Below are 13,100 nucleotides of genomic sequence, written 5' to 3'. Positions count from 1 at the left end.
ATTGTCTTATTGTCGTTGTATACATGTATCTGACGTGCTGTATGGCGCAGAACAATTTTCCGAAAGGATAAATAAATCTCTATCTATCTATCTACTTCTGCTCACCACTTGATGGCAGCACGTGTACATTGAAACTTGGTGATGCTATAAAGCTGCTTGAAGAAACATGCAGTGGAATGAGGAACAAATTAACCTTATGGGCCAGGGAGGGTCACACTGATAACCTCTAGAAATCTGCTAAATATAGATCCATTTGTAGAAAGAAATGCTGTTTTGACATGGTAGCCTATCTTCAACAATTACACTGGGATATACATGTTCTAGAACAGGGGTTTCAATCCATGATATGCCACGGACCCCCAAATATGATCACCCTGATGCAAGGGCCCCCGTCCTTAAATTCAAAAGTGTTTTTTTTACACAGTTTTTCTCTTTTCCACAGACCATGTACACTCCCGTGACCCAGAAACAAACACATTCCAGCTTCTGCTTACTTTTTAATATAATCCAAAACATCTGAACCAATTCTTCTGATTCTCCCGTTCTCAGATGATAATATTCACACATCAGTCGTCTAAGCTTGTTCCCTTCTTTTTTCAGATGCCCTAGCTTGTCTTGTGTGTCTTTGCTCATTGCTAATTATGTCTTTCCATTCTGCTGATATAACTAACAGCATTCATTAAAGACCAAACCTAGCATAGCTATCCAGTTTTATGATGAAACATTGGTGTGAATTTAACAGTGCCAGATGGAATGTGCTTCTGAGCATCCTGCAATAAACAAGTAGACCTAGCTAAATCATTTACATCCCCTCCCAGGACTCTCAGGTCATGGATGTGAGTTTCTTGTCTACTTATGGAGTTGTCAGGTTTTTTTGACACCAGAACCGGTCCTCAGTACCATGTTTTAAAAACAAGCACTCCGCGCCATTCAGACAGATGGGGAGCGAGTGGTGTGAAATGGACTTGATGGTTAAAATTCGCAAGTGTACTGAATCTGAGAAGGACATGCTTGTTGAATGGATGATAACAGAATGAACAAATGATCGGGTGAGTTTTCCACCACAGCAGAAGCCTGTAGTCTATCAACAGCTCTGCTACTCATCCCTGCATGTGTTCATTTATTCACGCCATCATTTATTCATCTTTTCTCCTCTACCCTGGTCTCTATTTTCAAAGTGAATTTCGAAGTTCCTCTGTGAGAGACAGAAACATGATGTTCTTTCTCAGAGAGAGTCCTCTCGTCACTTCTCGCTCAACACAAATAAAACCTCCATACATAACGTCGGCATCGTACGTTTTTTAGTAGCTACTTTGTGGGCCCGTTTTACACATAGTTTGACCGCCAGTTATGAAAACACTGTGACTGAGCCTCCGTTGCTCCGACAGATGGACGTGAGAGACTAGAGAGTGACAGTAATGGAGGGATGGAACGGGAGCGTGAGATAAGAAGAAAGATCTGCCTTTTTTAAGCAGTGTCACACACTGTATCTTTTTGCTCTACCTTGGCTCATTGCTTGTCTCACTTCTGCGGCACGTTGCCATGGGAACACAGCTGCAGCACTTGAGTCGTGAGTTGGGGAGGCTGGGGGTTGCTATTTAGTAAACACGTTTCTTCATTGGATTTAGCGAGTTGGATGGGGGGAAATGTGGCTTATACAGAACCTACAGAGCTCTGCCAACAGTGTGAGCAAATGTGTTATTTTGTACTTAGAAGTTCTCATCTTGGACGGTATTACAGTCAGCTCTATCAAGGATCACTTTATAGTGCATCCAACTCTCTATCTTTTTCTATTCATCTTATGCACCAACATGTTAAAGGCAGGGTGGGCGCTTTGTTCCAGATTTTTTTATTTTTTTATTATTTTTTTAGGCTGGTTAAAAGTCTCTTCACATCCTGATAGCAATCACTAAGTTAAGTGGTCTAAATGCATTTATATGTATATCATCAGTGGAAGGTAGAGGACCATAAAGTAGCTACTGTACAGCTACAGTAATTTGGAAGAGATGGAAATCTGTGAAGTTATACTCTGGGCGGTTCGTGATTCGAATTTATGCATTTCAATGGTAACACTATCAACGCCGAAACTGCAGCAGTCAGGTGGTACGGGTCAGTTCTCTTTAAGTTGTTTATGTTCATTATTATTGTAATATATCTGCTTTGAGACATGAAGTAGTTTAACGCTGCTTTTGATTGCTCCCTGCTGCACGCTCGTTCATGTGTTTGAAGGATGCGTGGCTTTGAAGACGCTCTGAAGGGAGGGTGGGATCTCATGCTTTCAAAGCTAGCTCGCTATTGCTAGCCACTCTGAAAATTGCTTACCCCACCTTTAACATTTCTTACACAGACTCAAGATACAATTTTTAAAGGAATAGTTCACCCAAAAAAATAATTCCCTTCCCCTCATGTCAGTCAAAACCTGTACGATTTTTGTTTTGTGATCAGTGTTTTTTTTTATTTTGTTTGTTTGGACATAATCAGTTTTTTCATTCTTCAGAATATATTTTGTGTTTCACAGAAGAAAGTAACTCATACAGGTTGGGAATAAGAAGTGATCACAGAATGTTCCTTATTTCAAAATAAAGGTTGTCTATTGTTGGTTCACTGAAAAACATACATCCTTGAAACCCTTCCATCCTGCATTGCACAAAAGGTTCATTAAAGTGAAAAAGAGGTCCTTGAGGTCAATAAATGTTTTCTAAAGGCTGGAACACACTACACAACTTTTAAAATCTGAAAAGATTTTAAAACACTAGGTATAGACTTGCCGACCTTTTAAATAGTTACAAAGGAAACCATACACTAAAAGACTAAGGAACTAACACTACCAGACTCGAACACAACAAACTCACGTAGAAATATTTGCCTTGCTAGGAGACTCATGACAAATAAAAACTATATGTTCTAAAATCGGATCAAAATGTCAAACATGTTTGATATCCTTAGAATGGATGCAAACTTTGAAGCTAAATCATTGGAGTCTGGACCATACACACTACACAATTTTCTGTGAAATCTGTAAACTCAAATCTGCAGACTGGTTCTGATATTCGGCAACTAGCGTCACCTCGTCCAGACAGTCAATTGCGGCAATAATCTGAGCAAACGTCAGGTTGTGTATTGTACCAGCCTTAATGGGAAAAAAATGGTTATCTGTGTTCACTAAAAGGTTCTTTAGTGGCAAAAACATGTCAAAAACAAAACCATGGAACCTTTTTTTTGAGAGTGTGAACAATAACAACTGTGTTCTTCTCCATATCTTTAATGCTTTGATTAAGAGTCCAGCCCTCAGCAGATCTGTTACACATTGCACATGGCATAATGCCTATATTTTCTACCAGAATATTTTGTAAACCATTTTGAAGCTGTGATGGACATAGTCAGTAAAGAATGCTTAAAGGCTCAGCTATGCTCAAAATAAGCGTAGACATAGGCTATATATATATATGTGTGATAAACGGAAGCTCTAGCATGTTCGCTTGATATGTGAGAATCAACCAGGTTCAATCTTTTGTTACGCAGCACGTTTGAGCTTCCACAAGAACCAATGAGATTTGTTATTTTGTGTCAAGCATGGTTCAGCTTTTTATAGTTGAATAAAAGCCTAAATTTAAACTGTTCATCGTTGTATAAAGCTATCAAGTTTCTTTAGAAAATTTGGACTAAACCGCTCGATTAATATGGATCTCTTTGTGAACTTCTTGAAGCGACAAAGTGGTAGTTGCATGGACTGTCAATTGACGGACAGAAATCTGTCAGATTTCATCTAAAAGATCTTTATTTGAGTTTTGAAGATAAACAAAAGACTTACGGTTTGGAACGCTGTTATGGTGAGTATATTTGAAAACAGTTTTTTTTTTCTTTTTTGGGTGAACTAACCCTTTAAGCGATCCATTTTGTAAGTTCCTGTGAGAACTAACCATTTTGAAGGGCTACCTGGAGTTTTTCAGTGGTTTTCACCAGTCATGGAATTTGAGGAACCTCAAATGGTGCCACAAGCATTTAAAAAAACTAAACAATATTAGCTCATAACAACAGACATTAAAACGGAAAACAATTTAGAGCAACTCCTACAAGATGATATTATATAGTACTGTACATAAAACACATAAGGTGAGAGGGTGGATAGTTGGGAGGTGGGGGCAGAGGATCTTTAAATAAAAAGTGATGGCATCTTTGTCTAACATAACGGGTGGCTGCATATTGCGGTTGGGATCACGCAGGAGTGGCATCATCCCAGTGTAGAGAGGTCTACCCCGATCTTCACTCTCTCACTCCCCCTCCCATCCTCATTCTGTATCTCTCCCTGATCCCACAGTGTAGTAAAGCGGATAGGCAGCTAAACAAACAGCGGAATCTTTTCAGAGAAGACACTGACAGAGGTAAGAAACTTTTCTGTATTTATATCATCCACGGCAGGCATGCCTGGGCGGAAAATATGGACCACCTCCTCAGACTGTATCGGAGAGCAGGCATCGTAGTTGCCCAGACTGCGCATTGCTCTGATGAGAAGCCACCTGCACGCGCCGCGACTCACACGCTCTATTCAGAAACCATGTAGAAGCCGTCAACGCATTCACGCGTTTCTGGCGCAGCGCGTTTTCTGTCAGAATTGATGCGCCTCAAAGCGTGTATTTCAAGGCAGTCGTTGAAGCGCAAATATGTAGGTTTGAGGAGATTTTTCTCGTGAGTGTTCCTTGTGTGGTGCCATATGAATTATCCTGCGTCTCCTCACATAGGATGTAGTTCACTGGGAGCTGGTCTTAATCTATAGCCATGTAAAAAAAACATGGAGAGCGACTGCAGGAGATGCACTTAGAGCGCACCGTTAGATCGCCACTAACAGATGTGTGGAGGGGATTTGGTATTAATATACCATGGCGGGGTTTTGTTGGCGAACTCACTGCGTGACACGGTTTCGGTTCACAGCAGCATTAAGACGATCGAAGGGGCATGCTCCTTTAGTATTTCATAACTTTGACATGATTCTTTTCATCTCATGTATTATTCATTAGTATGTAGGCTATGTAAGAATGTCAGAAAGCGTCTCCATGAACTGTGTGGTGGAATTACATTCACAGCTCAGAGGATGTGCGTGTTTGTAAGAGTGAGAGATTGAAATATAGCCTAGCTATTGAACAACGATTATGGTTTATTTTAATATGCATCGAAAAGTAACGGGGTGGCACTGCCTTTGAATTGTCTCTATGAAGTGTCAGTAGCCTTAATTCCCTGAAAAAAACCTGTTGGACATTTATCTCACATTTTTACGTTTATATTTTCCCCCTATTGTTTCCTTTTCTAAATGTAGCCTATTCTGTTATATATATATAAAATTCAACATAAATGCACTTAAATTGTATAAGTGCAGTGCGTATATATCATGCGTGTGTGTGTGTGTGTGTGTGTGGCCAGGTAAAGACACAAAGATGGCAATATCCGAAATCCTTGTCCTTTTGGGGATTTTTTTTTTGGTCCCCATGAGGAAAACAGTTTATAAATCATAATACAGTAAGTGATGTTTTTTGAAAATGTAAAAATGCTAAAAGTTGATGGGTATAGGGTAAGGGGATATAAAGTACAGTATAAAATCATTATGTCTATGGAAAGTCCATAAAACATGAAAACACAACGTGTGTGTGCGTGCGTGCATTAGAAACAAACCATATTTATGCAATAAAGATACGGGTCACTAAGCAATGCACAAATTGTAATCAGGTCTGGAGCAGCAGGTGTAATAATTTTTACAGTGTATCAGTGTCAATTCACATCGCAGTGTCTTCCTTCTCAATAGTGAAAACAGTTTTAAAATTGCTAAATGACTTGTGGAAGTGCTTATAGCAGAGTTTAGCAGGATTACGCATTGGTTTGCACAGGTGGGTGCCACAGTGTTCGATCTCACTCTATCCGTCATTGATACTCCGAGTAATTAGCTCACTTCCTCAGCCACAGGAGCGCTGTGTTTTCACAGACTGTCCAACAGCTATGGACACAAAGGTCAAGCCACCAGCGTAGTGAAGTGGAGGACATTTTCAACATCACCCCGCAAGCTTCATGGTTTGAGGGTGCACAATCTGGTCTTTAAATGTGGTTGATGCTGCTTGGTGTGAGGTGAAACCAGCGTAAGGAAGGAAATAAGCACTATAGATGATGTTGTTCTTCTGCACTTAATGCATCTTTCTCCTCACTGCACGGAGAGAGGCAGTAATTATGATGCCAAGCTCAACTGTCCCTTTGTTCCAAATACGTCCCTAAAGATCGAATCCCTGCAGGCTTTCAATGTGCCTTTTAATTAGAGCCTTATAATGATATAAGAGAGAGAGACTAAGGGAGAAAGTATGTGTCTTATATTCTGCTTCCCATTAATGAATAATCGCTTTGATTTAGTAATGAAGACTGTATTGGACCACAAGAATGTTGTGTGTGAAGTCAGAACTGTTTTGCAGGGCAATAGATAACTTTAATCACATCAATCACACATTTTTAATCATGTTGTTAGTTTGAAAGTAGAGAAGTGCTGGCCTGTGCTATTAAGTAATCATATGTCATGCTGCCTAAGCAAGCCACAAAATCAATAAAACATAAGAGTTGAGATGTGATCACTTATTATTACGCTAACAAAATCGATGAGAGATAATATCAGTGCAACTCTGCATCTAAGCATTTATAAAAACAATTTTTTTGTTATATTGTAACTGGAAAGAAAGAAGTGTGTTTTCCCTTTGGCAAATGAGGAACCTGCTTCATAGTCAGTCTTTCTTGCATTTAAGCAAATGTTGTTGTAGTAATGAGGCTCTGTGTAATTAATAAGTAATTTGGTTTATGTAATATAGTTTATTTATTTATTTTTATTAAACTAAATCAGACTAGACCATGCTTATGTCTATAACTGCACAACATTGTGTCTACATTTTAGCTTAGCAGATTCACATATTCTTACATCTTTAAATAGTATTTTAGACTCTATAATTGTCTATAACAAAGACTGTATATATATTGTATATAATATATTGTATTATATATATTGTCTGCTATAATAGTCGATTTTACAAATAGGCCTACACTCTAAAAAAAAGTACTTAGAGTCCCTGTAAAGGCAATTTAAAAAAAAAACATTCTAAACACATTATACATGTTAGAAATGTATTACTAAAACATAGCCTATTACAAAGACTGTGAACTGTGAAGTACTGAAGTGTGGAGTTAGTTTTTCACCATTGCTGTGTTCCGGATTTTTTGGGCGGGGCTAAAACGGGGGCTCGATGACGCACTGGAGCCCCTGAGCTCCTGGCCCCGCCCCTACTTGATGACGCACAGGAGCCCCTGACGCTGGCCCCTCCCCTAACATAGAGCACATTCACATCAGTTCGCCGCTCAATCGCGAGTTACTACAGCAGACAGTTTGCTAGCTAGCTATGCCTTCGTCACGGAAATACGTACTATCTGGATGCGATCACGTACAAAACAGATCGGTGTCCTTATTTAAATTTCCGAAAAACGATCACATCAAGAAGAGGTGGATTAATTTTGTGAAGAGCCACCTTGATGGAGAGCTGAGGATCGCAGCCAAAACCCGCATCTGTAGTGATAATTTTACACGGGATAAATTAGATTTATAAACTTTCGTCGGAGACAACTGGAATTCACTGATAATCCGATGTTACCATTGAATGGGGCCGAACCGACTCTCCCGCCTCGGCCTTCATCCTCCCGTCGCGCCGACAACTGGTGCCATCATCGGCAGTGCGTGCCCACCAATGAGTGTAAGTTGCCTTGTGTGCTTATTATGTTATAATTATAGTAGGTAGGTAGTCCAGTAACTCCACAGTTGAGTGTGGCGACTGCAGTTTTCCGGGAAACTTTTCCCGCGAGTGAGCGTGGTGGAGCGGTGATCCACTTGTCCGTGCGACACTTCTGTCGCGCTGCACTCCACTATATTCGGTGACGTCCAAGCGGCAAACCTCCCTGTCTTTCTCTTGAAACCAACACGGAAGTGAATTAAACGGCAATTCATCGACTGGCAGCTTGAGGCTGGCTGCAGAAGTGAGTCAAATCTGTTAAAATGCCCAACTTTACAGCATAAAAAAAACATGTTTACAGCCTGGTTCTCTCGTGGCTTTGGTCTATACAGCTAAATTTGCCCTTTATAACAACTGTGAGGGGGGTGAATTTTTTTATAACTCACCCGTTTAGTTTATTAATATTTAAAGTTCTGCAAAAATAAGGGTGTGTCCACTTTTGAGTGACAGGTGGATTCCAAATGATGTCAATAGGCTTGTTTGAGATGCGCCTTGCCTCGCCTGAACTGTATGCGAGAGTAGGCGGCTGCAGTGAGGGGAGGAGTGAAAAAAGTGCAGGCAAGCTGGACAGTTCTCTCTTCTCTCAGTGGATCTGACACCTGTGAGATCAAAGATAGATATCGCTGGATTCACGGGATTCACGCTCGTGCACAGTGTTGCTAATCAACTGGATGTAATTTAAGTTCTGTTGCTTTTATATGAAAATAAATATAATGAACAAGACACCCAAAGCCCTGTTATTTAATCCCATTCCAAATACGTGTTTCATTTTTTTTCTTTAATACAGTAGACATGTGTTTTTATATATAAAAATTACATAATCCATAGAGATCGCACTGTCAGAGAGTTTGGGAATACTCACACATAATTTATACACATAAAAACATGAAATCAAAATTTTAAATTCAAACATTTTAAAAGAGAACAATACATCACGGTTGGTTAAACCAATGAGCATTAAGCTGTGTCGTCAGCAAGTCGTTTCCCATCATGCTTTTGATCAGCGCAGTCGGTGGAGAGCAACTGCGCGCAACTGCAGAATCCGACAGGTGCGCCTTGCGCTCGCAAGAGTTTTTTGACATACGTCAGCATGACATCAGAGCAAGGCGGACCGCACTCGGACACTTTTCTAACCGGCATGCATCTCGCGCTGATCACCGGTGATCGGTTCTGCACAGATTTTGCTCATCTCAAACAAGCCGAATGCTAGCCGGTTAGCCGTCACTCACTTCACCTCAGCAAATTACAGCTGCTGATCTTGCCATCTCTGCCGTGTTTGTAGCCTGGGAAAACCCAGACCACTCTCAGTTGTAACTGAGTTAGGGTCTGGCAAAGCTCCATAGACAATTCATTTCCACAGGGGCGTCACCAACGGACGTCGCTCAAATGGCTCTGGGCGCAATTGGATAGATCTAAAACCAATCAGAGCGAAGGAGAAACATCTGAGACTCTCAGCAGCCCGATCTCATCCCAAGGCGTCATATACTGACACTTTCGTCTACATCCAACGCACATGGCACCCTTTAGCGTCAATATGAGACGCAGATAGATATGGGCCAGAAGGCGCCTCCTAGTGGTCTAACCCTAACACTACCCCAGACCTAAACCCAAACATAACCGAACAAAGCTCTGTGCATGTCATATTGACGCTAAAGGGTGCCATGTGCGTTGGATGTAGACGAAAGTGTCAGTATATGACGCCCTAGGTTGAGAATGCGTTGGCAATTTTCTGTTTGTGTTTTTCAGGAAGATGTAGCAATGGCTTCTGACGACTTTTGCCGTTTTTGTAAATGACAATTTTAAATCGCTTGAAACAGACGCGATAGCTGATTCGAACGAGTGATATGTTCCACCGCGGCATCCATCTCTGTAATGTACAAAATCTGCGTCACCGTCTCTGCTCTGTCATCATCATGTAAAGCCCGCCCCAACGTTTCTGATTGGTGCCGCGATTTCGACGGATTGGAAATGGGTTTCAATGGGCTCTTTGCCAGACCCACTTGCAGAGTAAATCTAAATTTGCCGGAAGTGGTCTGGGTTTTCCCAGGCTACCGTGTTTGTGCTTTTTTTTATTATATTTTTATTATATTTTATTTTATATTATATTATATTTCATATAATTTAACACATCCATTACCTCGCCCACGCCTTTGGATTCCGTCGTCAGTGCTCGCTGGATAAAGGGCTGAATTTGGATCTGTTTCTTGCAAACAACGTATGCATTCCACAGATTTGGATTACATCAAGCTAATAAAATTGACGTCGTTTGTGAATTAAATGTTGTGTTTTAGTGTATTATGGTTCTATAGGAGAAAACGCCTTTTGTGTCTCACGGTAAATAATATTACAAAATTGTTAAACGATTAAAGAAGAATCTTATATTTTTAAGGTTTTAAAGTGTATTCTTGTTAAACACCATCTAGGCTAACTGTTAATCCGAAATGAGTTTGCAGCAGAGGGCACGAACAGAGCGAAATGTTATTATTTATGAGTATTATGAGTTAACTGCATTAATAAATGAGAATGAAAACGTGATAAGACAATTGAATGCAAGAGTCAAAACATTAGGCTAATGCCACGATTTTAATATGCATAAATAGGAATGCATACTACACAGGTCGGTAGTTGTTCATACCACGTAAATAAATTACGTTTTTGTGCTGTCACGTAAATAAATGTAGGCTACGTATGGTAGAACTACACTTTACGTAAATAGCCGCGGTTTTACCAGTATTTTGATTTTGAATTACACATCGCATTGTTATGTGTTTTAGGGTTGAAGTAAATTTCTGTAAGTATTGGAAAATGACATTATCCATATATTGGGAAATATTAAGATTAAAAATAACTATTTTCTATTTCAGTATTTTAAAATGTAATTTATCCCTGTGATGCCGAAGTTGAATTTTCAGCATCATTACTCCAGTCTTCAGAGTCACATGATCCTGTAGAAATCATTATGCTGATTAAATGCTCAAGAAACAATTCTTATGATCAATGTTAAAACCAGTTGTGCTGCTTAATATTTTTGTTAAACTTTTTTTCTAGGATTTTTTGATAAATTCTGTACATAGTTCAAAATAACAGCATTTATTTGAAGTAGAATAGAAATAGAATTATTTGAATTTTTTTTTTTTGTAACAACATAATAGCGTTGTTTTTTGTATCAACTTTACTGTCACTTTTGATCAATATAATATCTTAAAAGAAAACTTACCTTAAGTTACCTTAAACTTTTGAATAATAATAATTACCATATACAAATTACGAGAAATAAATAAAACCCTTAAAACATAATGGACAGCGTGAGCGTGGTTTGGGGCTTAATTTTGTCATGATATTGCTACTTTTAACATACTGTAAAATGCTTATATGGATGTTATTTGTACTTATACAATAAGAATGTTAATTTGAATTATAGTTTTGTCATTTAACATGATCCCAAATCAAAGTATAAACCAGACATGAAGATTTAAATCCTTGATATATTAAATGTAATACAACTTCTACTGTCACCTCAGGAGGATTTCATTCCTGTATTCATTTGTAATGTGCTTAACTGCTGTGTTACAACTCAAATCATGTGACAACACTCCTCATGCAGTAAATGTGGTTAGATGTTAAGAGACACAGAAATGCTTAAATGCTTTTTGGGTACACTACACTGATACACATGCAGCTGTCTCACAGGTATTGTGTCAATTAGACCCACACAGATTCACACATGGTATGCATTCATTTGTATGAATTTGCACTTGAGTGTGTGAAAGCAGATATTTTTCTAGTGAATGTGTTGTCTACCTAAACATGCTCATCATCTTCACACGTTTGCCCAGCAAACAGCAAACTCGTCTCTCCAGATTATATACAACTTCCTGCCAGTGTGTGTTATGATGATGAGCTGATTGTAATTGTGGTGTGTGTCTCCTCATTACGAGTCTCGTGATGATGGGTTAATGAGGCTTGCCTGTTTACCTTACTGTCACTTCCTATTGGCTGGATCAGGGGGCTAATTATACTCCCAGTACTATGGGAGGGGGCCCTAAATTACCTTAAGCACTGCTATTACAACGTGGATATGTTAGACAGTGTATGCTGACTGTCATGCGTACATGTTTGTTGTGTCTGTGTGTAAGTTCACATATTCAAATTAATACATTAAAAAGTAGGCCTACTACATATGAAATGTTGACTAAAGTTGTCATGTGAAAGTGATAGCATTAATTTTTTTTATATTTTCCAAGTGTGGCACTAACCTGTGTAAAACTCTCCAGCATGATGGGTTGCCTGGTTTTTGTTATGCAGTTGGTTGTTTGTTTGTTGCTATGTGGTTACTAGGGTGTTGTGAGTGGTTGTTAGATTGTTGTTTACAAGACCAAGACAAAAAAAGAGCCCACCCTCAAGCCTCCGTGATATGAGTAATTCCTCTTTTCAGTGTAAGTCTGCAACGTTTGAAATGTAAGTCTGTTTGGTTAAAAAATAAGTACTTTTAAAAGTAACAGCACACCTCTCTTTTTTCCTTTTTTCATGTTCAAACCACAAACAGTGTGAGTTAGAGTGTGGAGGGAAAAAAAGATTTAACATGCTCTCTGCATTTAAGTAAACTCAGGGAAAATTAAATTTCTTTCATTCAGAACGAGTGCAAAGATATTTAGCAAAGATTTGACATTATTTTATTACACAGTGCTCTGGAATACTTGATTCAGATTGGTCAATTGTGATTGGTCGTCCATGGTATCCGAGGATTCTGATTGGCTGTCAAGGTTTTTATCATTCATCACCTGAAAAAAAAAAAAAGTTCTGAAAGTGATTCCAATGATAGTATCATTCATCTGTGCCATTATCTGTATAGTTGTGGTGGCGACTCTGCTATTCTTTTACAATTGGAAATATTTTTTATCGTTATCAATATCTTTATCGTTATCATTATATTGTCCCTGTTGTGGATGGGCTTTTAAGATATCGATAACGGTAAATATCGTTCTAATTGTTAAAGAATAGCAGAGTCGCCACCACAACTATAACGATAATGGCACAGAGAAACGATATCATTGGAATCACTTTCAGACCGATTTTATCCAGCTGATGAACGATAAAAACAGCCAATCAGAATCCATCCTGACGTGATGACCTTGAGCCTTTAAAGCGGCAGACAAGCACTTGTTTAGAATAAAACAATATCGTCCGCTGTGGACGCAAATACAGTAGCCTAATCTTTATAGTGACCTTGTATCACCCAAAGGGGGTTATTTTGTGATAATGACCGTTTGACTGTACATTATCCCTTACATAATACAGTAC

The 13,100-nt window shown here is 39.1% G+C and overlaps 1 protein-coding gene across 3 annotated transcripts in view; it reads left to right on the top strand.

Moving 5' to 3' along the window:
- The first annotated feature begins 4,305 nt into the window (after nucleotides 1-4,305).
- Nucleotides 4,306-13,100, top strand: part of elfn2b (extracellular leucine-rich repeat and fibronectin type III domain containing 2b) — a 97,958-nt gene continuing 89,163 nt past the window's right edge. The window contains exon 1 of one of the 3 annotated variants that reach the window (XM_079618431.1): nucleotides 4,306-4,382. The gene's annotated coding sequence lies outside the window, so the exon portion shown is untranslated. The remainder of the gene's footprint in view (nucleotides 4,383-13,100) is intronic. The other 2 variants (XM_079618432.1, XM_079618433.1) reach the window with 2 other exon arrangements.

Source organism: Phoxinus phoxinus, assembly GCF_949152265.1.
Source record: "Phoxinus phoxinus genome assembly, chromosome: 1".
NCBI classification, from domain to species: Eukaryota; Metazoa; Chordata; class Actinopteri; order Cypriniformes; family Leuciscidae; genus Phoxinus; species Phoxinus phoxinus.
The sequence above is the reverse complement of the archived record's forward strand: the minus strand, read 5'-3'. Positions and strand labels throughout refer to the sequence as shown.